This window comes from Ambystoma mexicanum, chromosome 5q (genome assembly GCF_040938575.1).
Source record: "Ambystoma mexicanum isolate Mex_15411 chromosome 5q, UKY_AmexF1_1, whole genome shotgun sequence".
Classification (NCBI taxonomy): domain Eukaryota; kingdom Metazoa; phylum Chordata; class Amphibia; order Caudata; family Ambystomatidae; genus Ambystoma; species Ambystoma mexicanum.
The window spans coordinates 11,996,755-12,022,780 of record NC_090933.1 but is presented as its reverse complement, the minus strand read 5'-3'; positions in this window follow the sequence as shown (position 1 = coordinate 12,022,780).

Below are 26,026 nucleotides of genomic sequence, written 5' to 3'. Positions count from 1 at the left end.
TGTAAAGAACGTCCCCTTTCGGGTGTCCTTTTACAAAAACGGTCCTAGATAATAGTCCTCATTCATTCCAAGAGGGGTCATGGCATCCAATTTATGAATCCAAAAGAGTTCCCGTAGGGCTAGTAATTTTGGTAAATTACCTCCCCTTGTTAATGGGTGTAGTACTTCCAAGATCACTACTCTCATCTGTGTGATGTTGTGTTTCTGGTCGCTCTAGTGTCTGAACACTGGTGATTTGATGTTTTGGGTCCTAATGCAGGACTTATGTTCTGTCCACCTCTCTTTTGCCTTTCTATTTGTTTTCCACACATAGTATTTATGACAGGGGCAGCGGATGGCATAGATCACGTTTTTTGTGTCACAGGTAGCGTAGTTTTTAGCATGATTTTCTTGCCTGTGTTAGGATGTCTAATGTGATCTCCTTTGATGATGTTATTACAGTGTTGGCAGTGAAGGCAGGCAAAGGTGCCCAATTTCTGTTTACAAAGGGTGGTTTGTGTCGGTATTTTGGGTTTCTCTGCTTTGATCAGCTAGTCTCTCAGATTTGTCCCTCTCTTGTACGCCATCATTGGTGGATCTGGGAACAGTTCTCTCATTGAGTTTTCAGATTTAACCATATCCCAATTTTTGTTTATGATCCTTTCAACTTGAAAGCTATGGCTTGAGTATTTGAGTGTGTGGATTAGATTCTTAGTTTCCTTCTTCATGATGTCATATTCTTCTTGTAACGTATTAGCGTCTGATGTTATTCTTTTGAGCCTGAGTAGTTGGCTGTAAGGTAAGTTCTCTTTGAGATGCTTAGGGTGGAAACTATTGTGGTGTAGACAGCTGTTGACGTCGGTGGGATTTCTATAGATTCTGGTTTTGAGTCCCATGCCTGATCTTTCAACTGTTACATCCAAGAAATTAACTGAGTGTCTTCCAATCTCTATTGTGAGACCAATCGTCTCATTGCATCCATTTAAGAATTCCCAAAAATGTAGTAATTAATTTTCCGTACCAATCGATATTCCAAAAATATCATCAATATATCGTTGCCAGCATTTTATTTTGTCCTTCCATTGTATATTCTCCAGTACATGAGTTCTTCAAATTTATGTATGAAAATATTTGCCTAAGATGGGGCTACAGATGAACCCATGGAGGTACCCGATGTTTGCCGGTAATATTGTCCATTATGTCTGAAGTAATTGTTGTAGAGTATGATATTAATCAACTCTAGTGCAAATACTTCATGTAGGTTGACATCTTTGTGTAAAAGTAGGAACCATTTCAGTGATTCGATTCCCTCGTTGTGTGGGATTGAGGTATAGAGGCTATTTACATACATAGTAAAGAGAATAAGATTCTCTTCTGTCAAATTAAGTGAATTTATTACTCTAAAAAAATGAGTGGTATCCTTGAGGTAAGTTGTAGTCTTTTGCACTAATGGTTGTAGTGCTGTGTCGAATTAGACAGCCAGTGGTTGGAATATACTGTCAGTCCCTGCGACAATTGAATGGAAAGGAGGATCATTGGTATTTTTATGAATCTTAGGTATTCCGTAAATCACGGGAGTTACTGGATAGTTTTGGATGAGGAAGTCTGCTGTTTTGTCAGTGATCCAGTCCATGTCAGATGCTTTGTCCACCGCTGTTTTAATGGTGTTTTTTATTTCCATGATCGGGTCCCCATCTAGGCGCATATAGGTCCTGGTTTCATTCAGGAGTTTAGAGCAACCTGTGTTGTAGAGAGTAGTATCCATCAGCACCAATGCCCTTCCCTTGTCTGCCTATTTGAGAGTTAGAGTGTTATCCTCTGCCAATTGCTTAATGATTCGTAAATGATGTTTACAGATGTTGCCGGTTTGGGGAGGGTCATATTTTAGTAGTCTCAAGTCTTTAGTTGTTTTTTGTTTAAAGAGATTGATGAGTGGATGATTGACCTGAGGATGAAAGCTGCTTTTCTTCTTCATTTCTAGAAATTTTGATTTGGCTTCTTGTTGTAAATTGGCCTCAATGTTGTTAAAAAACACTTTTAGTTCAATTTTCCAAATCAATTTAAATAAGTCCACTTCTTCCTCTAAAAACAAGGTGGTGTTGGTTGGTATAAATGATACTCCTAAATTGAGGGTTTCCAATTGGGTTGTGGTCAATGGTTTAAAGGAAATATTGATAACTAAAAGATTGATTTATTTCTTTTTCTGTCAAAGTTTTCTTCTTTGCTCTTCTTGTCTTCAATCCCCTAAAAAAGGTTACTGTGGAGGACGTGGTCTTGTGTCTGTAGGTGTCCCTGCTGTTGGTTCTTCCTGTGGGTTTATCGTTGGAGGATTTGCGCTAGAGGCAAGGTCTCTCTTCCAGTTCTGCACTTGTTTCATCACTGCTATTTGTGCTGTTATTAGTATGAAAGGGTTGTTGTGGAGGTCTACTTGGTGTGGGTCTGGTGTTGGCATAAAACTCCTGCCAAGTGTAGACAATGCCCCTTGCGTAATCCAAGGTATCTCGTCTGAATTTTCGAATTTTACGTTGTTCGATATCTTTTGTGTATCCTTCCAATTTTGAGTTAGTGTCTTCCAAAATTTGTTTCAATTCAGCTCCGGTTTTTAATTTTGACAGTTGTGTTGATACGCCATCTATCTCCTGTTGAAGATTCTTAAAAGACTTAGCCAGTTCTTCAGTAGTTAATAGGTTTAAATCCAAGGAGCATTTATTAAGGATTTCTTCACATATAACCACAAAATCCTTATTTTCTTTGCAGAGAGTTGGTCTGAGATAAGTTCTAAGGCCTCTCGGTATCCGTTTTTATCTATAATATTGTGCAAGAGTTGTTGCGTGCAATTTCTGTGATATTTCCCGTCTTATGAGTCGTTCAAGTTTCTGTATTAGTCGATCCAGATGTTCATTTATGGATGTTTCCTTACTGGTGTCCTTTGTGAGGCCCAGAATTCTTGTTGCCTCTTCTTAATATATTCCTCCTTAGTTGGCACCATGTCGCACACGCGCGATATAATGACAACATTAACAAACACGAAACACAACTGATGTCATCCGCGCATCCGCAGATGACGTAGTGGTGACACTCTCCAATGGCCTGAGCCTATTCAAACGATAGCGTGACATCATCCGCGCATGCGCGAGTGACCTCACGTACGGCCAATTATATATAAACACGCCCCATTTTGCTGGAGGGCAGATGTGGCTCCTGAAGCTCCTATTCCGGACGTCCTGAGCTACCACACAAGGATCCTACTCAAAAGAATACAAGTAAGCAATTAGGGACTTCATCTCACTAGATATTCTTTTTGCAACTTTTATATACTTACCCTTTACTTACCTTATACTTACCCTTTTTCTCTACAATCTGTTTTCACCAAGGACTGGACTCCGGTTCAGGACTGCACAGCACATACCTTAATACACCTATGGCCGTATGATGACCACTGGACTTTGCCGCTATAATCTTTGGGAACTGGAGTGGACGTAGGAAACAATTAAGTTAATTGCAGAATACTGAACCTTTAGGCCTCCCTTCAAATAGGGATATATATATATATATATATATATATTTTAATTTAGCTTGTTTACCTCTATTTTAGGACCTAGCACTATTTTCAGCATGGTGCAACACCTACCTGTTCCATCCTGCACATCACCATTATGTGGTGCTAGTGAACAAGAATCTTCCAGTCGCCCCCTATTTTTCCGAAATTGGGTGCCTGGCGTGCCCCATTTTGGTAAGTTTCCATTCTCACCCTACAAAAGTTCGCTTAATATTGCCATGCAATGCAGGTAAATTAATATGGTACTTTCACTTATGTGTCCGACATGTTAACTGCAATTAACATTTGCACAGAACAGGGGCCCCAGGCAGTGACAGGTCCATAGTACATGTTCTTCTCCATTAGCAATTAGGTAAGCTACTAATACCGAGTGCCAATTCCGTTAACAAAATTGTAATAGATTAAGATCAGTCAAGCACAAATGAATTATCAATCATCATTCAGACTGGATCATTTTGATCAAATATTTTAAATCAGACATATTGCTCCTTTTCTTTTGATATGTACACCAGTAGAAGTAGGTTCAAGCCTGGTGGGCGTAGAATAGGCTTTAAGTGTTTAAGCGTTGAAGAATTGCCACATACAGAACGGCTATCGGCCATCTCTTGGTATAACTGTTATGATTTAATGTGATGAATTTTTTTGAATATCTCTTTGTGTTAGTTGAACAGTCATATACTGAGACACCTAATGTACATTCAAATGTTTTCTTTTCTTGTAGAATTTGTATGAAAATTAATTTATGCCTCTGATGAAGAGTAACATGAACTCGAAACGCGGTGGACCAGCTGTAGTAGGTGCTATTGTTTGAATTACCTTGGTTACATATTGTCAAAATTCAACAGAAAAATGTTTTGAATAATAGGTTAGTCGGGTCAGTTGTCTCCACCTTGGAAATTCTGACTTCAGACCAATCTATTTATATACATATTTAGGCCTTGACCAGATTGAAAGTGAGCAGTGGACGTAGGTTTCCTAATTAGGAAATCTTTCTTTGTTGTTTCTTTCCCCAGCCTAGATATCAAGGCTGAGCACGTCTCCCCTGCACCTCAAACACTATAAGTTGTATAGTGAATACATTTACATAACCTAGACACAAACCTACTATATTTTTTCAAACAGGCGTGCTCAGTGTTTCCCTCGTATATTCTGGCTCTGCTATTAAGTACTAGATCCAACAACACTCTAAGTCATGCCTGAGAGATACAATGTATCGTTAGTTACAGATTCCTGCATCCCAGATGAAACCACAGAATCCATTAATGTTAAATATATTACAACACTTGTAAAAATCACGAATTCCAGCAACAAATCACTCAATGGAATCATGAGCCAAAGAACAACCCTGACCACCCTAACATTATTTCATAAATAAAGTTTTCCTAACTTGTTATGTTATTAGGATTTGTGCAATGCATTGCTGTTATTGGCATGATTTCAAGGTGCTCTTGCTGATCTGGAAGAGAGATGCTGTGTTTGATTAGGAAGCGAGGGTACAGCTGAGATTGTGGTGATGTGGGTTGATACTGCATATCGAAAGCTGTATGACAGCTTTCTAGGTGCTCTGCATTAGGCACATTGAGAACTTTCTATCCAGAGGGCGGGCCTTGTGCGATGGGGGACTTTGTGCTTGCAGTGTGTGCATACCTTGGCTGAGGGCTGGGTGTGGAAGGTGGTGAATGATCAGTAGACCTGTGTTGGTTAGAGTCTGGGGAGAGAGTCTTTTAATGGCCATGTGCGGTTGCTAGTTTGACTTTGCATGTCATGAGTAAGGAAAAGAAATTGAGGGTTCCTCTACATGGGTAGTGTTTAGTCTTGCAGATTTTCTTAATCAGGTGCAAGCGAGTAAGGCCACTGGAGGTTGCGTTGTGGTAAGAAGTATTGAGCTTCATACTGATTTTTGCTGGCTGATGTCTTCAGTTCTTTTCTTTTTACTATTACAGAACAAGAGGGAGGTATTCCATTAGAGTTTTTGTGGTGCCCGAATGGGTTGCTGTTTTCTAGTCATTGCTATCTTTCTCGAAGTGCCAGTAGTCTGTCATTTTGTTGAGTCGATCTTAAAACCCATTAATGAATGCAGCGACAGAGTGACATCAGTGCTGGACTGGCCCACCGGGATACCGGGACTTCCCCCGGTAGGCCCCGGGGGTCTTAGGGCCTCTTTTCTTGCTCGGAAGGATACATGAATTATGAACGAACATCCAGGCCAACCTGGGAGGTTCGATATTCACTATCATACTGGCTGCTGCATTCCTTTAGTGCCCCTACCTGGCGGGGCGACAGGCGGCCTCGCGCCTGCGCATTTCATTGAGGGCAGGGCAAGGGAACCGCACGTGCCCTGCAGCCCTAGACTATCTGCTGTGCAGTGCTCGCATCACCTGATGCACACATTGCACAGATGCCGAGCAGCCCGGGCGACTTCAGTGCTGACTCTGCTGCGTTGCTCCTAAGACTAGGCAAGCAGGCAGGGCAGCTTGCACAGGCCCCGGGCTGCCGGCGCCGGCGCTTCTTCACTGATTTCAGGTGCGTGTGCTGCTAGGGAACGGTGCCGGAATAGGTCCAATGAAGGGAGCAGCACTGCACATATGGCGATGGGTATTGTATGCCACGTGCCAATGCTGTCACTTTCATGATGAGGAGTGGGTGTCTTTCTTGAACACATTCCTCCCATTATGCTGAGACACATGGAGAACTCTGCATGAGTTACCTTTTCTGGAAATATGCACATGGGGCATGGTGTATGGGGAAGACCACAGGGTACACGTATGGGTGGATAGCTGTCATTGCATATACTTTAACGAACCGAGGCAGGACAGACCCTGCATGGTCCTACACCGTTCCGTTAGTTTTTGTGAAAAGCTGTACGTGCTGCATGAGGGTGGCAATGGGTTACCTGTAGGAAGGGATGGGAACCCATAGTTGCTTTGGTTTTTAATGGGAATTCAAATGGTTCTCTGGTCCTTACCAGGAGGGTCTTGGGCACTTGGCATTATATCGGTCCGCTCGCATGCTACTCCGTGTCGCATTCCATTCTTTTCGGCTTAATCTTACCTTGTTTCCAATGTATTCTCTGCCCTCTCAAGCAGGTGCTTGCTGCTTGCTTTAAGTATTAAAATAGGAAAAGGAATATATTAACAAGCTAACAAACCACTCAATCAGTGGGATCATTCTTCTTGTGTTACAGCTGCCGGCCCATTTTTCGGGGCGACTTTCTTTTAGGAGGGGGCCGCAACAAAGGGGCTGTGGCATGACCATTCAATCCACAGTGACTCACTGAATGTGCAATTCAAAAATACAAATATTGACAATGTACACAGCGCCCACTGGCACAACTCGGGTTGCCTGTTGTGGCTTAAGTAGAAGGTGCTGCCCCATGCTAGCCCTTGCCCCAGAAACCACCACTTGGAAGTTTGTGCTACAGTCGCGTGCTATTACATCCATGCATATCCATGTTGTACATGCATTAGATATTGACATAAACACTAATTGCTGATTCTAATCAGAATTGCTTGCCACTCTTGCTACCGATCTCTGGACTAGGGTGGGGGGGTGCTGGAGGGGGAAAAGGTAACCCTATTATGCAATATTTCTAACAGATTACTCACGTATTTCCATGGCAGGCGCTCAACTGGCTGATCTACATGGGCAAGAATGAAGAACTATCTCTGGAGCAAACAGTGCAAAGGCTGCACTGAGAGGTCACACAATCGGTCTTTAAGGGAAAGTTTGAAACATTCAGCCTCTGTATTGTGTGCACATGTTAGCCCTGGTGGTGCACGTAGCCCCTGAATGTGCAGAACGTGTCCACCCGTGCAATATCCCAGCATCTGTGCGGCACGCTCTGAGCAGTGCTAGAGCAGAGGGCCATTGTTCGAAAGAGTGTGCCGTGGAGGGTGGACTGCAGCAGCTGCGGTGGAGGAGCGGGATATATTGCTCGGTGGGCAGGGGTTTTAGGGCCTGGAGCTCTGTGAAATATGCCTCTTGCCTTTGTTTGCTTTCGACATGTTTGAAGCCCCGGATGGGGCATTTGAGTTTAAGGAGTCATAGGGGTCTTGCGTGCTCGGTCCTTCTTTCTAGGGTAGGGTGTGAGGTGTAACACTTCATATTTTGGGAGTGGGGTTAACTTCAGAGAACGTGTGTGGGGTGGGTGGGGCAGGGGGAAACTTGTGTGAGGGCATTTCACTTCTTTACACAATCTAAGGAGGCTGTTCTGGTGCAGCTTCAAGAGTTGCAGTCTGAAGCAAGACACTTGAGGATTGCTTGAAGAATGAGTCGTTGCCTCGACACCCCCCCACCCCCCAGCTCTCCTGCAATCATGCTCCTGTCAATGACCCATTGGCAGCAGCTAGTGCATTGGGGTGAAGGGTAGAGAGATGTGGTTGAATATTGGGAAGGCGAGGGATTGGCAGGCAGGCTGATTTTGTAATCACTGCATTTCTTACTTTCCTTCATCCATTGATGAATGTGCCTTGGGAAGCAGTCCACAGGGAGTGGAAAGTTCATTGATGTTGCCCCCTAGTTTGAATGATTATTCCAAGAATGCATTTATCGTGCCTGTATAACTACATGCACATGCAGTGACTGCATGTGCTTTAGGGCGGGAGGTATTAATGGGGTTGCACTGCAGGCCAGATGCATCATGGTATGAAGGAAGGTGGCAGACAGGGGAAGAAAGGAGGGAAACAAAGGGGTGAGGGAATTGGAGGGCAAGGAAAGTGAGCCTAGGCAAGATTGAAGAGCTCTGTGCAAAAGGCTGTACCGAGAGGTCAGACAATCAGTCTGCAAGGGACCATTTGAAACATTCGGTCTCTTTCATTTGTGCATCATTTAAAACATAACTTTCTAATCCATTTATGTTTAAAACATGCTTTAAAAGCACTGATATTGACTAACTTTATTCAACATTTTATTGGGGAACTCTCTCAATCCCTACATAGAAGGGTTGGGCTCAGGCGCTGTGCTCGCTCTTTATGTGAAATATGGGGCCACTTTGAAAAAGAATTCCAGGGCCACTTTTGGTTCCCAGTCTAGCCCTGATTGACTAGTCTGTTTTACACAACTGCAATAGTAATATTTGCTTGGAAAAAGTAAATGAAACAACAACAGATGAAGTGACGGCACTATTTTAGATGTGTGTATGGATCTTTTAAAATATAAACTAGCAAAAGTGGAACGCTCTTTACCGTATTATTTTCAAAATGCAGAACTCTCGTCTTTCGCTTTAAAGAGTATTTCAGCTAAATGCCATTGGATTGCTGTGCACTTGCTTAAAGTGGAACATAGCCCAACCCTGCTCATGTCACCTGTTAAGGGATGAGAATTTGGAGTAAAGGGCAATGGCACTGTTAGTAATTTCCCTTTTGCAACTGAAAATTGTGTTTTGTCAGCCACCGAATTCTGAAATATTCTACCTCGGGGTGCCAGATGGAGAGGCTGAATAGGGAGGGCATGGAGTGGTGGATAAGGTTGGAATGGGAAACTAGCAAAACACTCGCTGTCCTTCCAGATGCCCAGTAAGTTACATATTTTGTTATAAATATTTAAGCACATACATTCGAGAAATCTAAAATGATATGATACACCTTATTTTTTTCCTGACATACACACTTAGCAGTGTTGCAGCCTGAATGTGGGCATGAGTTTCCAGCTGAGTATAGAGAGTAATGATTAGCAGACCTATGAGTTCTATGGACAGGGAATATATCATCTTCCTGTTCTTTAGAGAAGGGCTTTTTGAAACAAAACAAAAAAAAGGATTGCGCTTCGATAAACTATTAATGATTTTCTAAGCGTCTCATGTCTATTTATTTATTTATTTATTCACTTATAAACGGCTCAAGGCTCAAAGGCAACTAGGCGCTGATACAAACTTAAGAATGTGGTTGCATGTGTAGGTTACGTCATAGTTGCATAATTACAGTTTACATAAAATAAAACATAAAATACTGTAAGCATTTATATACATTTGTGTACAGGTAAAGCAGGTCCTGGTCTGATATCTAAGAATCTAAATGATTTGCCCGTGGCTGAAACTACCGCAGGCGAAATGTTCGCATGAGAAAGGTGCGAACTACCAAAGGTTCGCACCTTTCTCATGCAAACACACATACATACTCACACCCACACACACCCCCACCCACACCCCCAACATAAACAAACCCCACTTACCTTCATCTTCACGCTGGGTACCTGCAGCGCCAGTTCCCTTTCACTTCCGTGATCGGGAACCGGCGCTGCCGGATCCTTTTCTCTTCTTTTGTTTTTTTTAACAGAAGGCTGCAGGGGTGTCCCCCGCAGCCCCCGCTCACTATACCATGAAGTATAGTGGGAGGGTTGATGCGGAGGACACCCCCGCTACCCCCGTTTTTTTTTTACAATGCTACCACCAAAGGTTCGAACTTTTGGTGTTGGAACCTTTGGTGGTAGCATTTTTAAAACTTTTGGTCATTGCAACCATTTTTTGTCAGTAAAATCGTCCTATACCCATAAAATAAAACGTAAAATACCGTAAGCATTTATATACATTTGTGTACAGGTAAAGCAGGTCCTGGTCTGATACCTACAAATTTATTGAGGTGTGGTCAGTCCTGAAGAGTAAGGTTTTTAGATTTTTTCTAAAGGACCAGAAGGAAGTGTCATTTCAGAGTTGAGTGGGGAGGGCATTCCACAATTTAGGTGCTAAGGTAGGGAAACTTGTTCCTCCTGCTTTCTGTCTTCTATACTTAGGGGTGATATGGAGGTTGGCCAATTGTGATCGGGTTCTTCGGTTGGATTGGGCTTTACGGATGAGGTTGCTGGGGTATAGGGGAGACTTATTTGTAATACATTTGTGGGTCAGCGTAAGGATTTTGAAATTGATTCTATCCTGGACTGGGAGCCAGTGTAACTTTCTCCTGATGGAGGAAATGTGTTCATGTCTGGGAATGTTTAATGCCGCTCTAATGGCGTTATTTTGAACAATTTGTAGTTTTGTTTTATATTGCTTGCACTAGTTCCTGCGAAAAGAGAATTACAGTAGTCTATCCTGGATAATATTAGGGCTCTGGCCAGTGTGATAGAGTTATCAGAGGAGAGGAAGCGTCTACTAGCTCTTATCAGTTTGGCCGTGTTGGCTGCTGACGAGAAGACAACGTTGACCTGTCTGTTTACTGTGAGCGAGGAGTCGATATATACCCCAAGTGTTTTTATTTCTTTGGCAACTTTTATGGTATTACCGTCTATGTTGAAGTATTTGTATGTCAAAGGCAGGTTGCTAATTTTAGTTTTGTTATCAATGAGGATAAGCTCTGTTTTGTCGTTAAGACACAACTCATTGAGCGCCATCCAAGTCTGGATGGCTAAATACATTTTGTTTTGTTTTTTGGAATCAGCGTCGTGGCATCCGGTGATGGGTATGAGTATTTGCGTATCGTCCACATAGTTTGTATACGTGATACCCATATTGTCTAGTTTAGCGAAAAGGAGTTTCGTGAAGACGTTGTATAGAGTGGGTGACACACAAGAGCCTTGTGGTACGCCACAAGTTACCGGGGCAGGTGGGGCTGATGATTTGTCAGAAAAGACCCTCATAGTGCGATTGGTAAGGAATTACTTGAACCATTTAATAGAGTCTGCAGAGAATTGGGAGGCAATCTCAAGGTGTTGCCAGAGAATATCATGATTGACCAGATCGAAGGCTGCAGGGAGGTCTAGGAGTAGGAGAATGCACAGTTCCCCTTTGTCTTTGTATTGGTCCATTTGTGTTTTCAGGTCTAATAATGGGGTCTCAGTACCGTGACCTGGTCTGAAGCCTGACTGTCTTAGGCCCAGGAGGTTCTTGTCTTCCAGGTGCTGTTGGATCTGAAAATAGGCTGCAAGATCGAGTATTTTTAATATAAACGCCACTGTGGTGTTCCATATTTTTGATCCAGTGTGCATTTTACAACCAGCTATGCACTTTTTAATCACAGCGTGCACAAATGCCCTATTCTGGCTGATATGAGTGATCTGGTGAAGATGTATCCGTTCACTATGGTGTTCACATATTTAGGACAGGCATCACAAACAGATCACTGGATAGTGCAGATACCTTTCCATGTTAATGTTTGCTTAGTTGGGAGACAACAATGACCTGAAAGTGGTGTGATGTGGTACTATTTTATTAGTCCAAGTACAAGGTGGGTCACTGGCATGGTGAGTATTTTAATTGGGGGAGGGGTTGTACGTATTTAGCACAAATATGCCAGAGAGACGGAGCATAGCGATGGAGCCTGAAACAACCAAGGGGCTTCTTTGAATAATGGGTTATAATTATGCATTTTACAGCACACAGAAAAATTGGGTAAAAAAAACAGACAGCTTCCAATTGGTTTTGTAGGGTAACTCGTGAAAAAATCCAATAAATGTAAGTCATTTTCAAGATGCCTTTTCCCACGATGTACGCAATGTACACAATCTACCAATACATTTCCATGCTGGCTGCACCAAAATATGAGAGTTTTCCCACATAATGGCATAGAAATGTTTGTTTTGCGCATGATGCTAATAATGATACTATAAGAAATCATGTCCATCCTCCTTCTGCGGGTATAGTCCTGCAGTTCTGCAGTTATCTCCAAGTTGGAAAATACTCCAGTTGTCTTTGCATTTAAAAAATGCTATGCCACAATATGAAAACATTTCTTTACTTACTGCACCAAATTGCCAGTCTTACTATGTAATAACACACCATGCTTGTATTATCATAGATGCACGATGCCAAATATAATTCCACAGTCAGAAATATCTAGACTGGCTGCACCAAAATACCATTATAGCCAGGTAATAACCGTTATGATGCTGTATTATCAAAGATGCCCAGTAAATAATGTCATGTCACAGTAAGAAATGGCTAGACTTGCTGCACTAAAAGGCCAGTTCAAGAGAGTCCTGTAGAGAGGCTCTTGTGAGGATTATTGACATGGGTGAAAACGGCTCTCAATTGGGAAGTAAACCAAATTGGTACAGGGTAATCGTATCTCCAGCAACTGGAAATGACCATGTCCAACAACTTTAGCTTTTCTCTTTTGTAATGTTTATAACAGAATTACCTAAATAAAAAACATCCAATGCTGTTACCACCTTGTGTCAAAGTATAAGTAACTAGGAATTGGCTGGGAAGATACACAGTGGGACATTTGTAATCAGGGATTTTAATACCCAGTTAGAGCGACTTAAAGAACTTGAAGGCCTATCGGATGACCAGGATGAGGCCTGGGGAATACCCCAAGTGGATGCAAGTCCTCCACTGAGAGTACATAGCCCAACATTTGAAGCAGCCCGGGTATTAAACAACTTAGAGCTAAGGGCATGCAATGGGTGGCTCCCACATGACAAGCCCACGAAAAACACCTACTATGGCCCAAACGGGAGCACGCAAATAGATCATGCCTTAGTATCAGTTTCTGATTGGCATTTGGTGGCTGGTTTTAAAGTAATTGAGCATCTGGAAAGTAAACATAGGCCAATAATGCTCCTCATCAAGAACATGGCCCCAGTTGAGAACATGAGCAACCTTAGATCCTCTGGTGTTGTGGTGCAGGGTCGACAGCCATTGAAACTGTCTGCACTGACTTAGGGGGATTTGGTTCCCGTCATATATGCTGAAATTCTGGACTACATGCAGGCCATGTTTGAAAGAGAACAAACTGATCGAGAAGTACTTTTTTGAATTTGAGAATATGGTCAACTTAATGGAGCCTAGTTGCACTGTTCCTAAGATAGAAATCAGTAAAGGGGCAACAAAAACTGAGACATAGTTTAAGGGAGATTGCAGAGGCAAAGAATAGATTGTCTAACTACCTAAAACATGCAGTAAAAGTGGATAGAGATCATCTACGCTCCATGAGAGCTGCTTATAGGGATATTGCAGCATCCAAAAAATGCATGTACATGGCGGAGAAATGTCGGCTATGCTCGATTTTGTAAAAGATTTTGAAGTGTGTCACTGACACTGAAGGTGGTGTGGCTCTGCAAGAACCCATTACCCCCGATAGGTGGCATGGACATTACAAGGCTTTGTACCAATCTCCTGACAGTGCAGTAAATGTGGAGCTGGCATTACCCATTGGGGACAGTCAGGACAAGAACAGGTCTACCACTCACCTAGTGCTGACAATGGGGGAGGTGGAGGAGGCCACAAGAGCCCAGTGTGGTGGGAAAGCGACATGCCCAGACAAAATACCTGTTGATCTTTACAAGAGCTAGAGTTTGGTGCCCTGCATTATCCCTGGTTTGTAATGCTATCTCCGCCACTGGCTGTATCCCCAAATCCTGGACCTCAGCTGAGATCATCCCAATCATTAAGAAGAGAGATGGGGCATGTGAGAAACCTGAAGGTGTCTCACCCACTAGTCCCCAGGGATCTGTTATTCAGGTGGCCAGGACACGGCCATCGCTAATGGATCCAGTTCCTGGGGGTGGACCAGTGTGGGAGGATCATCTGGATGGGGGGTCTTCGGGGAGTGGAAGTGGGACACCGAACAGTGAGGTGCGGTGTCTCCTTCCTTATGACACCTTTTCCCCATCCTACCCAGTAGGATACTTAGACACTACCACCCCCATTTTTCAACATTAACACTTTCTCACACCGTGAACAACAGACTAATACCAGAGCCGTTTACCTGACATGTCCCAACACAATGTTTCAGGCAAAGTCAGGCAATTACCGACAACTACACACACCTGACTGCCCTTTCCCTTCCCCACTGGGATAAAAGGTGTAGCACAGGAGCACACTTTGAGCAAGGCCGAATGCACGAGGAAGCAGCTATTCCACAGCAGCAGTTCAAACGGAGGAGAAAGGTGTCGAGACCTGAGAGGATGTCAAGGTTGAAGTTGCCCTTGCCCTTTTCAATCCAGACTCGCAAAGCCTCCAACCAAAGAAACATAAGACCGGGAATTGCAACTGGAAAATGGTGTGATGGATTTCAGTGGTACATGTAACCCTCCAATACTGATAGCCAGGGAAAGCAGACGCAGTTTCCATCGTGGTACCGTCCTTGACTCCAGCAGCAAAGGAAATGCCAATGAGTTCAGCACAGCTGGTGAGTTGGAAGAACCTGATAGTGTGCCAGACTGTGTTAGGCTCAAGATTGCAGTGTCAATATTAAGAAGATTAAGATATAGAGGTCTTTTGTGAATGAACTTGGTACGAGAGTTAGAGTGGTCCGGCTCCATGTTTGCGCTCATTCAAAGGGCTCTGGCTGGTACTCCTCTCCTGAACAAGGAAAGTATTGAACTATAAAATAGTGAAACTACAAGTACCATGAGGTCATAGAGAAGGCTGGCGTGAGGTGTCAAGGTGGTCATACAAGGGTCAATCCAAACCCCTTGTACAATTGAAAGTCCTTGACACGTTGTAGAAATTGTGAACTGTGGAAAGTGTGAACATGAATGAGGGAATTGTGAAACTGGCGTTTGCACCCACTGAGGGGAATGCCGTACGAATTGTGATATTGGGAAGCCTCTCTGTAAATTGGCAAGTACTTTGAGATGCTAACATTGACAAGAGCTGACAAGAAGGATCGGAACCCGGCTGAGGGGGATCCTAGGGTGAAGAATAATCACCCAACATAAAGGTTATCAGAAGGACCTATTTCTTTGTTGTTTTGGCATATCATGCCCTTCCGAAGCAAGAGACTTTGCAGGAAAGAGACTTGGAAACAGAAGGTCCTGATATTGAGAAAAGGAACTGTAACCTCGTGCCAGAGAAGTCCAGGGGTGTGCTGTGCTCAAGAGTCCTGCTTTGTCCTGTGCAAAAAACGTGGGGAAGGGAGACCCAGGCCATGACATCCTGATTTATCATTTTGAGAACACTTCTTTCTTATCTTGTGAACATTATCCCACACTATTTGGAGCATAGCAGTAAAGATTGACAATAGGTTTTTTTTGTAGTATAGGCCCTTTTTCTTTGACTAGACTTCACTAGGACTGTATTATTATTATTTTATGGTCGTAACTTGCGCCCATCTTAGATTTAGGTTTAGATTAGGTGTTATTCTCACCCATTTACAGTTTAATAAACACCCTTGAACTGTGATCACTTGTGTCTGTCCTTTGATACCATGCCTTCCTTGCAGGTGCAACCCTGCAATTACTGCCCAATCTCTCTGTTGGACGCAGATGGGAAAATCTTCGTCAAGACTATTTAAAAAAATGTCAGAATTGGGTCGAGAAACTAAACAGTTATATCATCTGCAAGCTGTGTTCCAGGATGGGATGGGCACAGTGGATCAAGACCCTACAGTCTAAGTTGACACCTACAACGAAACCATCCTAAAAGCGCTATACACCATAGCACCGCTTGTTAGGCAGAATTATATGCAGTACCCCTTTGGGAACACCACACACAATTAAGACTACAAGTGACAGTACAAATTCACCTTTGGTACAAGCCCGTACTACGCAGTAAAGTGGTAGTGATGGCTGAGCAGCCAGACTTATCTCAAGAGCAAGTGAGCAGTATCAATAGTTACACATAGGACAACAAATACTATGATTCAAACAAACACTGACTCAGGTTTCTGAGTAAAAGAATATACATTTATTTACACATCAGTTGTAAAAGATTTCACTAAAGTAAAGCAGTTGAAAAATCACACTCCTAATACACCACACCACTCCCAATAGATTCTGGACAAGTTAAGCTCAAAAATGAAGTGTGAGCAAAATGGAAGTCCAATAATTTTAAAGGGAGAGAAAGACAAAGTTAGACTAAAATTGAGCAGCACCAACAGGTAAGTAAGCAGGGCAATATAGAAAGAGGTACTACAGTGATGGAATCAAATCAAAAAGGCTTAGGGCCAAAGTCAATAGGACATAAATCTTTTGCTCAAGATCACACAGTTAAGGGTAGTTCACGGATAAGTCTTTCCCAAGAGTTCCAGACGAAGTTGGTCAGTAGAAACGTTAGTTTAAAGAGCAGAGAAGGACGAGCCCTCAGATTGGCGAAGGTTTTCACACAGCTTCACAGCGGCTGGACGAAACGAACAACCGGATTTGTGCAGTACCTTTAAATGGAGAAGAAGCTGTATCTGAGGCGATGTACCTGGCAGGTCCTGCAGGCTCACGGTTCCTGAAGCGACTGTCGGACTGACATGAAGTAGGAAGACTGGAGGGTCCTGCACTGCCCAAGGAAGAAACCAGCAGCAGAGCAAAGCAACAAATAAAAGGTGCGCTCCTTAAATCCCAAGCAGGGTCCGACCTTCCTGGCTTTCCGGTTCACTGTAGCTCTGTACAGCAAATTCGACCAGAGGAGGGAGTCCTGGCTTGCAGTTTGGGCAAACTGTTTGGTCCCACCAGCTCAAGGGAAGAAGACTCCTGGTAGATCTTCTCTGTCGTTGGAGTCTGAAGATTCGGACCTTCAGCAGGGCTTCACCGGGTGGTTCAGTCATTGTAGGGGTCTTCTTCTGTCAGCTCCTCGTCGGTCATTTCGTTCCAGTGGTGACTCTGCCTTTCCAGCCCCAGAGATCTGCTTTTTATGCAGTTTTCCCCGTTCACACAGCTTGGCTTTCAATCACACAGCAGGGTGGCTGTCCTGGTGGGACAGTCACCTAGCCAAACAAACAGGAGTGTGATTTGGGTTACCAAGGGAACCCATGGCAGGGGACCTAAAACCCCTCCCTCACATCCTGCCTATTCAGACTTTCAAGCGCCTAAGGAGGGCTTCTGTGTAGAAGCCCGCGAAAGGACGGCGAACAAAGGAACCAAACCTGGTTTGGCGTGCAGAGTAAAACACGAGAAAGACATTTTCAAAAGAAATGACGAATAAACCCAGCCGGTACCATATAAAAAAGTATATGGTCTAGTGGGTTTAAGTTCGAGGCTACCAAGATAGCCTAAAACAATACTAAGGTTATTTAAGATAACAGCGGTAGGAAAAATAGGGAAGTTACCACTGCCACCAGCCAAGTCTTGATGAAAAGGGTGCGACACAATGCTCCAAGAAAAACAGACAAAAAGGGATAAGTATTAACCCTTTCCAGTACTCTATGTAAAATATTCTGTACTGGGTCTGTGGATTTAAAGAGACTAATAAAGTCGATGGCAACTTTACATGTTCTGGGAGACAGTAATCAGTCCCAGAAAATGGAGTCTGAGTTGGGAAGGCTAAAAGACAACCCTGTGTCACTTCACTGAAGGTGCTGTGTAACATACAGTAAAAAGATGATGCCTGTGGAGTAGGTGAGGCTCCACAGTCTGAACACAAAAAATGTTACACACACACACACACACACAGCAAAACACATGTAAGAGTGGGAAAAAAGGCTCACATTCTTACCAGGTGAAAAAAATAAATCCTAGAAATCCAGCAAAGCTGCTGAGGGACTCAGTAGGTAAGGGAAATTAGCCATTCTGGAGAATTCTCCCTAACACCGCTGAAACTGCGCAAACCAAAACCCTGTGCTCATTTCAAGTCGTGGTTCACACCACACCTGAGAGATTTACGTAAAGCGTAAAGAAACGCTGAGGCACGATAGAAAACTATTCCTTCTGAAGTCAATAAAAGTATGCTGATTATATCCTCATCCAATTACAAAGAGGTGATATTTGTAGCAAGAAAAGACACCTATAACAAGCGTATCCTACAAGCCGATTGTAAAACCAAAGAGCTCTTCAAGGTTCTTAAAGAATTTTAATCTTCCATAGCCCCTATTGTCAATCACAACACCAAACAACATGGTGTTCTAACATCCAAAAAGCGCTCCTTGATAAAATCTCCACACTGCAAACCAAGATCAATGCTAAAAAATGTAGTCTTACTTTGGACCCACCACATAACTCTCCACCCAACAACAATCAGTCGCCTACACACTCCTTCAAACATTTAGCTTTTCCTCACTATCCTTCATGGAAGTGGAAAAGATCATTAAAAAAACTCAAACCATCGGGGGCGTGGCTAGCCGCGGGATGAGAAGGACGTAGGTCTCCTCGGCTCCCGCGACCGCAGCAAATATCCTGATAAAATAGCCTGAAATTCGCCGACATAAGAACTGATAACAACACCGTAGGGTGTCGGATACCCTTGGGCACAAATGAGGCGTAGAGCAGAGGAAACCGCAGCCGATTCCAAGAAATACGACCACGAGAAGTTTCGAAGCGATCGACATCCAGCTTCCAAAATGGCCGCCGGCGCGCACGGACGAACGCCCTGAAGTAAGTCCGTGCGACATCGGAATCCAGCCTGTTACTGTTCCACAGTCGACATCGGAGGAAGAGAGTGGTCCCGGCGGGACGGTGTCCCTCCCAACAGGCGGACCATAGCGAACCAGTGCGGAGGTGAGAACGGAGCGCGTAACCACCCGCATGGGACGCCGCGTACAGCACTCCTGCTCGAGAACGAGGGGCACCCTTCCCGTGCGACCCAGCGTGTGAGGCAGACCTGTGAGCCACAGATGGGGAAGAGGTGCCGGAGCGGTGGGACAGCGTGGGCGAGTGTTTCCCCCCCCCGAGCCCCGCTCCAAGAGGCGACGGCGTGCAAGACAGACATACGCAGCTAGTGATATCGGTACCATGGGGAAAGACAAGGCGAGGAAACTTCCCACACAAAGCAAGATGGATCAGTATACCATCCAACCGCCCCGGCGGCAGACCCCCAGCCGCAATCCGCGGACGAGATGGAAACGGACCAGGGAATTTCACTGAAGGACATTATGGCCGCGATAGCCGATTCCCGCTCATCAATGGAGCAGAAAATGGACGGGATAAGCATGGATGTATCCCTCCTCCGTCACGATCTTCAAAAGCTGACAGCACGCACCGGGGAAGCGGAACATCGCATATCCAACACAGAGGACAGAATGCACATTATGCAACAGCAGCTCCAGAACGTAACATCCAAACTAAAGGTACTGGAGGACAGGATTGAAGATGGAGAGGGCAGATCAAGGCGTGCATATACTCGGTATACCTGAGAAGGCCGAAGGCTCCTGCATGGAACTTTTTCTAGAACAATGGCTGACTGATCTGTACGAGCCAGACGCCTTCTCCAAGTTCTTCTCCATTGAGAGGGCACACAGAGTACCCACAGGCAGACCCCCACCCGGTGCACCTCCATGCACGATAATTGCAAAATTCTTAAATTACAGGGATCGCAATGCTCTACTGCAGCATGCGTGTGCAAAAGGCACCGTCACGTTCAACGGCTCCAAAATTGCCTTTTTCCCCGACTACACCAGGGAAGTGCAAAAGGCAAGACACTCCTTCGATCACCTCAAAAAACAACTGCAAACAATGGGGGTGAAGTATGGCCTGATCTTCCCTGCGCAACTCAAGATTTAACATAAAGGGTCAACAGTCCATTTCAATCACTCCAAGGAGGCTTGGCGCTGGGCTGAACAAAACATAGACGGAGACCGGTCGGCCCCCCGCGACAACAGGGGTAGGAACCGAAGGCCTCCACCAGACCAACAGCGGGAGGTCCGCCAACCACCAGCGCAGCACCCGCTGGAAGAGCGGGGAGGCTGACCACTGCCCCGAGGCCGGCCGGATGCCCGTGGCCCCGTTGGGTCACCCAGGTTGAGCTACTGCTTTACTCTTCCTACACGCACCTTAGCAACAGTAGGCTACACACATTTATCTGATGCGGTCACGGTATGCTCCAAGACCGCGATGCAAAGAGAGCCCCCTCCACGGGTATTATCCGTGGCGGTTCCCCCCCAGCCGCCCCCCCAAGAGAGGGCCTTCCCCCCGGGGATCCAACCCGAGGGAGGCTACCTATACTTGAAGTTAGGTTAAACGCATGTAAGGTGTCCAGTTGACACCAGTGGTTTTTTGTTCGGGCGACCGATGCTTCTAGTTGGGAGGAGTATGGGGAGGGTGGTTGGGGATTTGTTAGGTTTAGTTACAGACAGGACCCGTCAAACGCATAGGATGATAAGGCTAGATAAGACAGTGTTCGCCTGCGGGCGTATCTGCAGCTGGTGTATTACACCGTCGGCGGCAACACAGGCAGTGACCATTACGAGCACCCATGGCATCACATAGTGGTAGTAACGACGCTCTCAGAACACTGAGGCTCATGACTTGTAACGTTAATGGGTTGTGCAGCGCAGTCAAGCGTCGGCTGGTGCGGCAATTCCTCAACAGGTGGGGGGCTGACATAGTGTTTCTGTCTGAGACCCATCTTGCAGACACTGACTGTACCCTATTCAGACGCACAAACTACAAGCTGGCCCTTCACTCAGGTTTCGCGATAGGCTCAAGAGGGGTCATGATCCTGGTACACAAAAACCTTCCATTCCACCTCACGTCGGTGACCCATGACACAGGCAGCAGATATATCTATGCGGCAGGCAAGCTATGGGATCACTCCATCGCTCTGATAGCGACCTACGCACCCCCTACCCTGCTTGAGCCGCTGCTTACCGACATTGCCCCGTTAATCGCAAACGACACATCCAACCTCATGATCCTGGGAGGTGACTTTAATGAAGTCATGAACGTAACCCTTGATAGATCACACTTGAGGAATAGAAACCCCAATGTTCCCACCAGACTTGCCACGTTTGCCAACGCACTAGGTCAATGTGACGTGTGGAGAGAACTCCACCAGGACACAAGAGCATACTCTTTCCACTCAGGGGCACATGCTTCGCTCCCCAGGCTTGATTATTTCTTCATCCCAGCAACTGATTTACATAGGGCGCAAGAAATAGACATTCTCCCCCGGGGCATCTCTGACCACTCCCCATTAGAACTGACACTCATAACATCCAGGCGGATTCCACCGCCGAGCTGGCGCCTAAATAGCTATTACCTGGGTGACCCTGCGCTTGTGGACAAGCTGCAGGAGATGACCAGTACATAATTCGAGCTCAACTCTCAGACAGCAATGAACCCAGGAACACTGTGGGAGGCCTACACGACGGTGTTAAGAGGCGAACTGATATCGTGGACAACCGTGAAAAAAAGACAGCACTGGAGCAAGACGCTTGAGGCCGAACAACAGGTCAAGCGAGCAGAGGAGAGGCACATACTTGAGGACACACCGGCCTCGAATCGATCGTTGCTACTGGCACAGAAAAAGCTGCAAAACATAGCGATGGACAATGCGAAACAAGCGCATACTGCAATGCGGGCGAGAATTTATGAAACAGGGGACAAGGCGGGCAAGATGCTGGCTTGGCTGGAAAGGATGGAACAGGGACGCAGCCATGTCCGAAGGCTCGAGACAGGAGGACCGAATCAAGGAGTGACCGATCAGGAAATAAGTCAAGGATTTGCAGATTATTATGCTGAGCTGTACAGAATGCCCACGACACAGATGGACGCCACGATCATGGAACAAATTAACATCCCCACCGTAACGGAAACGCAACTGCAACTGCTGGAGAGGGAGATCACAGAAGAGGAGATCCTAAGTGCCATGTCGAGCCTCCGATCCGGTAAAGCCCCAGGACCTAACGGATTCCCGGTTGAGCTATGGCGAAAGGTGGGGACCAATGTGGTGGCCCCCCAACTGCTCCAAATGTACCAACACGCGCTAGAAGAGGGCATTCTCCCACCAGATCTGTGAGAAGAAACAATAATAGTGATACCCAAGCCGGACAAGCCCCAGGAAAGATGCAGCTCATATAGGCCCATCTCACTCATCAACAGCGAAACTAAAATTCTGGCGAAACTACTTGCCGACCGCCTGCAACAGGTGATTCCCACCCTGATATATCCGGACCAGTGCGGTTTCATGCCCCAGAGATCACACGTATGAACCTCCACAGGCTATATTCGGCCCTGGAAAGGGCCAACAACATCAGGGCCCACTAGCCCTGCTAGCAATTGACTTCGAGAAGGCCTTCGACTCTGTGAGATGGGAGGCCATGGGTTTCGGTGAGAACTTTATGAAGTGGGTGCGCCTGTTGTACGAATCTCCGGTGGCCAGGACCAGAGTTAATGGCTGGCATTCGGACCTTTTCAATCTGGGGAGGGGCACGAGACAGGGCTGCCCGTTGTCGGCCATGATTTTTGCTATCGCCATCGAACCACTGGCAATCCTCTTGCGAAACACGCCAACCTGGGAAGGCTTCCGTTGGTCCGAGACCTGGGAAGACAGAATATCTCTATATGCAGACAACCTTCTCATATATCTGAAAGACCCAAGCAATGCCTGTCCCAGAGTCAAGCACCTGTTAGAGCAATACGAGGCATTCAGCGGATTGCGAGTGAACTGGTCCAAATCCATCCTCTTCCCGCTAGGGGACACCTCGTCGGCAAACTTGACGTCTGGCTCTTACCAGATCGAAAGAGAGCAGTTCAAGTATCTGGGGATACGTATCACGAAGCAGTTGACTGAATACACAACCCTGAATCTCTCCCCCCTCATGACAAGATTTGCAGAAGATACTCACCATTGGATCTCCTTGCCATTAACACTGATGGGCAGAGCGGCCCTGTTCAAAATGATTGCCCTTCCTAAATTCTTATATGTCCTGCAAAATGCGCCATTATATATTCACCAGCGAGAATTTCACAAAATAGAGTGCACCCTTCGGAAGCTGCTATGCGGGGGAGGACACCCACGAATTGCTCTCGCCACGCTCCAAAAGTCTATCTGGGAAGGAGGCATTGGACTGCCCAGGATACAGTCATACTACTGGTCCAGCCAGATGGCGGTAGTAAATGACATGCTCCACGGAGACGGAAGCCTCCCACATATCAAAGGTCTTATCTGTAATGCCACGACCACGCCTCTAGAGCATCTGAATGGAGGCCTGAACCACACATCACACAAGGATATGGCAACGCATATAGTGAGAATATGGAAAGATACACATCAGTACCTGGGATGGGGCGGGAAGCTAATGCTGGCGCAACCCCTATGGAACAACTGCAACCTTCCCGAAATAAGAAAGCTGCCCAGATGGCCTGAGTGGGCCCAGCGAGGAATCGCCAGGATAGGAGATGTGGTTCACGAGGACAACCTGGTACCATTCGAGACATTGCATGAAGAGTTCTCCCTCCCAGACACAGAGAGGTACCTCTATATACAGCTGAAACACGCTTGGATGACTCACAGACTCATAACGCGAGACATGCCGGAAAGTTCCCCATTGGAGAGAAACATAGTTTTGGACCGGGTAGACCGGAAAGTCACCTCTACCATGTACAATGTGATAACATCCTTCGCGACACCGGAACTAACCAGCCTGAAAGCAAAGTGGGAACGGGATGTGGGTCCCCTTCAACCGGAGGACTGGGTGGAGGCCCTGATGTACCAGCGAGAAACAACCATTTTCTCCAGACTTAGACTGGTCCAACTGAAGATCCTGCACCGCACCTATTACCCAAGAGTGGCTCTCTTCCGCTGGGGCAAATCCTCGGACGCACGATGCCTACGCTGCAAAAGTGAAGAAGGTACCTTTTTCCATATTTTGTGGGAATGTAGTAGGATACAAAGGCTCTGGCAGAGATGCTGTGATGTCTAGCGTTATAGGTAAAGAGATACAGAGATGCCCAAAACTCCTTCTCCTGGGGATCTCCAGTGACACTGACTTTTCCCGCTATGAGAAGTTGCTATGGTCGACTGCGGTAGCAGTTCTCAGGCGGAACATTGCGCAACTGTGGGAATCGGAACGTACGCCAAGCTTTGAACAATGGGTCACTGATGTGGACATATGCGCTATAATGGAACATAGAGTGTACGCGGCGAGGGGTTGCCCGCAGAAAGCAGACAAAATATGGAGAAGATGGGAAGAGGCTAGCTAAAGGACAAGATTGGCTCCACAGCCTCTGTGACTGAGAGTTGCCCCGGGAGTGGGGGGGAGATGCCTCTGCCGAGAATATCCTATGCCACGAGATCATCTGTTGTCAAGTTGACGGTCTGTCAGATCATGGTCCTGGAAGATGAGCTTATTGTATTTTTTTGGAATGTTTGTTTTTTTCTGTTTTTTGATTGATTGTCTTTCTCTCTCTGCATTCTATCACATGTATCTGGAATGTAGATTTTACATATGTTCCTTTCCCCTTCTGTCCACCCCTTTCCTTCCCTTACGCTATTACCCCAAACTTTCCCCTCCTTCCCCACATCCCTTCCCGGTACTGCAGAGAGATAAGTTGTTTTATGTTTAAAATCAATAAAATCTTCGATAAAAAAAAAAAACTCAAACCAACCAACTGTCAGGGTGACTCATGTCCAGCCCCTGTCATTAAAGAGGCTGCACATGACCTAGCCCCCTTCAGCACCCCCTTTATTAATGCCGCCTATAAGTCATGCACTGTCCCCAACAACCTAAAGGATGCGTGGGTTATCCCTCTAATAAAAAAACCTACCCTAGATCCCAGTAACCCCACGAACTACAGACCTATCATTACGGTTCAATTTCTACTTACAATTCTGGACTGTGCTGCCTATTTTCAAATGCAGGACTATCTAGAATCTAACAAACCTCTTTGTCTGCGACAATCGGGCTTCCTTCCCAAGCACAGGACAGAAACTGCCCTCATTGATTTAAAAACGCATATCGAAGACATAAAAGACAAAGGTAAGCTAGCATTATTACTGCTGCTGGACCTCTTGGCAGCATTTGATTTGGTTAACCACTAAATTCTCTGCCACCACCTCAAAATTGCAGCGCATTTTTCTGATGAAGCCACCTCCTGGATGAGCTCCTTTTTAGCAAACAGAACCATGAGTGTCTTCTCCCCTTCCGCCTCGGCTGAACCATCGCCAGTCTCGTGCGGAGTCCTGCAAGGGTCCTGTGTTTGTCCAACACACTATAATGTGTTTATGAAGCCACTCTTTGATATTCTTGACTATATGGGTGTCTGATACACCAATTATGCGGACAACACCCAGATACTCATCCCTATCACTGGTGACTACGTGACCAACTTGAAAGCCCTCAACAATGTCTACAGAGTCATTCAGGCCTGGATGGCGCATCATGGGCTTTGTCTAAATGATGAAAAGACGGAATTACTCATTCTCTGATCCAACCTTAGACTTAACAAACTGGATTCTGCCTTCAGAGCATTTGTTATTGACGGCAACAACATCATGGTATCCAATGACACAAAAAACTTGGGTATCTATCTTGATTCCTCCTTATCATTTACGAGACAAACTAACGCCGTGGTCTCGACATCAGCCTACACATGCAAGCCCATTTCAGCATGCAGACCTTTCTTTTCCAAGGCAAATTGCATTATCCTTCCTAGAACACCCATTAGGGCTAAAATTGATTACTGTAACGCCTTGTACTTAGGCACTAGTCAAAGGAACATTAACAAGCTCCAAATAACCCAAGACAATGCCATAAGGGCTGCTCTTTATATTCCTAGGAAATTACATATATCTGATGCCAGACGCAGTCTGCATTGGCTCCCGGTGGTTCACAGAATATCACATAAAACCTTTGCACTTACACACAAGTGCCGGGCCAACCTCGCCCCTGATTATCGAGCTAACTGATTCATCGCACACACCTCGACTCGCCCCACAAGATCGGCCCAAGCCTATTCCTTGTCCATGCC